This window comes from Echinops telfairi, unplaced genomic scaffold, assembly GCF_000313985.2.
Source record: "Echinops telfairi isolate 266 unplaced genomic scaffold, ASM31398v2 ScPeMD7_7469;HRSCAF=8507_1, whole genome shotgun sequence".
NCBI lineage: Eukaryota > Metazoa > Chordata > Mammalia > Afrosoricida > Tenrecidae > Echinops > Echinops telfairi.
In genome coordinates, this window is record NW_022111373.1 from 10,044,806 (window position 1) to 10,048,657 (window position 3,852).

The 3,852-nt window shown below is 45.2% G+C and overlaps 1 pseudogene; it reads left to right on the forward strand.

Moving 5' to 3' along the window:
- The window catches only part of LOC101655597, a 5,858-nt pseudogene extending 2,306 nt beyond the window's left edge, over window positions 1-3,552 (forward strand).
- Window positions 3,553-3,852: the final 300 nt, after the last annotated feature.

The window sequence follows — 3,852 nt, forward strand, 5'->3', positions numbered from 1 at the left end:
GTGCGTCTTTTATAGGTTTGCTAAAATTAAAATAGGTTTTTCTGTGTATCTTTTATAGGTTTTCTCAATTTGAGATTGGCTTTATAAAAGTAGGGTTCTATGCAGTGTGCATGGTGAATCATGACAGACCATGTGTACTGCAGGTACTCTGTGGGATGCACTCTGCTGAGCATGTGACTCACAGCTGATGCCATGGCACCTAACACCAACAATACTATCAATTTTTTAGGAAAATGAAAAAGTTATTTTGGACAAAAATCTCAGAGACTGCTCATGAACACTAGTGAATTAACTTTCTATTGCGGTTCATAAACCAATTCTGATGGTCTCTAAAGAATTGTTTTAAAAAATATTTTGCGGAAAGTATTGTGACAGAGTGGGGAAAAAATATACCCTTTAGAATTGGAAACTCAGGCCTGAATCCAAGCTGTGCCTTCTGGGGTTACAGCATTAAGCAATTTAAATTTGAAATTCCTCACAGTGGGATACCACTCACTTTAATTCATGGTTTATTTGTGAGAATTAAGTCTGAGATGTATGTGAAATTCTTTTAAAAAACTCAATATGTTATTATTAAATTCTGATCTGTTAAATGTCATGACTAGTAACCATATGGTTTTTGTGTACACAAGTGCATAATACACCCACTCTATGTATTATATCAAGAGCCTAGGGCAGTTCTACTCTGTTCTGTAGGCTTGTTTTGAGTCAGAATTGCTCCAAAACAGCTACAGTCATATCTCAGAAGAAAGGGTTGGTTTTTTTTTTTTTAATGTAACATTCTTTGCCTTTGAGTAATAGCTATGTCTATTATCGAATGCATCCCCTTGATGAGTCTATAAACTGAACAGTATGCCTTTTCAATCACACATGAACAAAAATTTTTATACACATGATTTGATAATGTTGCTTTATTGCATTACATCATGCATTTTTTTTGAAAAATGTTATTCACATCTCTAAACAATTAGCAAAATGAATGTCATTTTTTCTGATTTATCATCTTGGTAAGCAGTACAATGTGAGCAATAAACAAAATCTAATATCTCCCGCTTGGCACAATTAAACAGTTGCAAATCTTTTCTATGGTAATTATTTCCTGGTCTTATCAAAGATATTAAAAATCATTATGTATTAAGGCTTTATCATAATGAAGAGTACTTTAATTAAGTTCTACCAAATGAACAATAAGTACACTTCTGCAATTCCAATAATTTAGAATATGTGTTAAATAAAATCAGGACCCAAGACAATTACTTCTAATTAGGTTACGGATTATGAACCAGAGAGAATGGGATGCCTCTCTTGTTCCCTGGTAATTATATTGGAAAGGTCACTTGAAAATAAGTATAAGCAGGATATAATATAAGTGCAAACCAAGGATTTCTTAAATATGAATTTTGATGCATTCCAATTTAGAGTGTTAATACTATTCTTTTTTTGGATTCCAAGATTTTGATTACAGTTAAATCCTGTGCAGAGAGGTGAAATGCCAGTTTTCCCATAAACTGTATGGGAAGTACAGTGCACAGGAAGGCTGATAGTCTTATAAGTTGGTTTTGAAAGTTAAGAACTGCACTAATCCTGTGGACGACGTACATAAAAGCTGTAAGCTATTAACCATACTATAAAACCCCACCTAGATTTTATTTCTGATATATTTAATAATATATTGCCAAATATTTCATAATTGAAGTGAATAAGACTCATATCTGTTTCTACTTCTTTATTTTTGAAGGGGCTTTGGCAGTTAGAATTTATGTCAACTTGAATTTGTATGAAAGTGCAGGGGTAGAGTTGGACCTGTCAATCAGGTCACAGCCCGATGATGCCTCCTTGAAGGGTGGCCTTGTCTACCAGAGAGAAGCTGAGGGAATGCTGGGAGCAGCTGGGAAGGCGACCTCCCAGCTAAATGAGAACGTCAGGGATAAACGGTTTGGGGAGGGAGGGCAGACTGATGGGGAGAGAGCCCAGAGCATTTTAAGGAAAGGGCTTTGTGGAGAGGAGTGGTAAGACGGGGGAGAATGTGGACCACTGAAAGGAGAAGGCAGTCCGGGGTGGCCTTTCCAGCCACGCCTTTTCTAACTGTCCAATGTCTGTTGTTCTGTGACTCCTAGTCCTTGGGTTCTGAGGGCGGCCTGCGGAAGAGGGAAGAAAGGTGAATGGAAAAGTGACATGGGCACGCCTGGACAGAGAGCCCGAAGGCTCTTGAAGGCATTAAAGAGATGGCCTGGGACCCTAAGAGATTAGGGGTTTTGCTGAACTTTTGTCATTTCCTCAACTCCTCCTAGGTGCCTGCCAGGGGTGGTTGGCTACGCTCCAGGACTGCAGCAGCCTAGGCCCTTTGGCTTGGAATCTGGGCCTCCTGCTGCTATTTGTGGGGCAGCACAACCGAGAAGGTCAAGGCGTGGTCCTCTGGGTACTTTGGGGTCCTGCAGAGATCACTGTATGTGACATGCACTGCTCTGGCCTTGCAGGTGTGGGGAATGGCTTGCAAACAGTCTCTTGGTGGGGTACCCTGGGTTAGAGGGGCCTGCAGCTTAAGTTTCTGATAAAGTGTGGGTTTAGGCCTAAAGATGAGGGTATTCATGGCTCCACCCTCAGCCTCAGTTCCTCCACAGCACATATTCTATTTTTTACCAAGGGTGTCCTTGGCATTCTGCAACTTTGTTCATATTGTACTGTGAGTCCTCAGAACAGAGATGGGGTGGGGTGAGGAAGAGCTGAGGAGGGGCAGCCTTTGGGTCTGGATCTCTCTGGGGGTGGGGACCCAGCCCCTCATTTTTCTCCAACCAGTGATATGGTATTGGGCACCCGTGCCCAGAGGTCCTGTGCTGTGGGAGGTTTGGGCCTTGGGCCTTGCCCCTCCTCTGCTTTGTGCTCCACATCATTTCCTGGCTCCTCATCTTCAGCATCCTTCTCATCTTCAACTATGTTGAACTCAGGGACCTCAAACAGGTGAGGCTCCCCAGTGCTTACCTGGGACCTCCAGCTCCTGAGGCTCCCCCTTCCAAGGATCCCATGCCTTCCCCTCATCTCCCTTCCTGACAGTCTCCCCTCAGTCCTCCTTCAAAGGCCAGCAGCCCTGGGCTCCTGAGTCTAGAGTTGTGCACAGACCATATAGCAGGGTCGGGGGGCCCACTCTCAGAGAAGACATACCTGGGCCTGCCTTCTAGGGGTGGGGGTCCCTTGGAGAGGAGGAAAGAAGGGGTGCTAAGTTATGAAAAGAGCGAGCTTGACTTCATTTCTAAGTTGTTCTCCCCCTCCTAGGTGTACTACCATGTTCTGGGGCTGGGGGAACCCCTCGCTTTGAAGTCTCCTTGGGCTCTGAGGCTCTTCTCCCATCTGCGCCACCCCGTGTGTGTGGAGCTGCAGACCGTGCTGTGGGTGGTGCCCTCCTTGGGCACTGACCACCTCCTCCTTGCCCTCCTTCTCACTGTCTACCTGGGCTTGGCTCATGGGCTGGACCAGCAGGACCTGCAGTGCCTCCAGGTCCAACAGCAAAGAAAACTCCACCTGCTTTCCCGGCCTCAGGATATGGAGGCTGAATGAGAACTAACTGCCCTCCGCTTACAAGCCCCCTACATCCTCTCTCCATAGAATTTTGAACCCCTCAGTATACAAGCGCTGGCTGCTTCAAGCCAGAGCCCCCCACCTCTGAGCTCTAGGGGTTGCTCCCCTGCCCCCACACTCGAGCCTACACTCTTTGGGGTCAGCCCCATACCTTAACTTCGTAGTTTCTCCTTGGTTTCCAAGGTCCACCTCTCACCAGCCAGGGGGCTCACCCTTCTCCCTAAATAAGGACCTGTAGAGCTCTTCTGCCCCCTCACCAGCTATGGCTTGAGCCCCCTC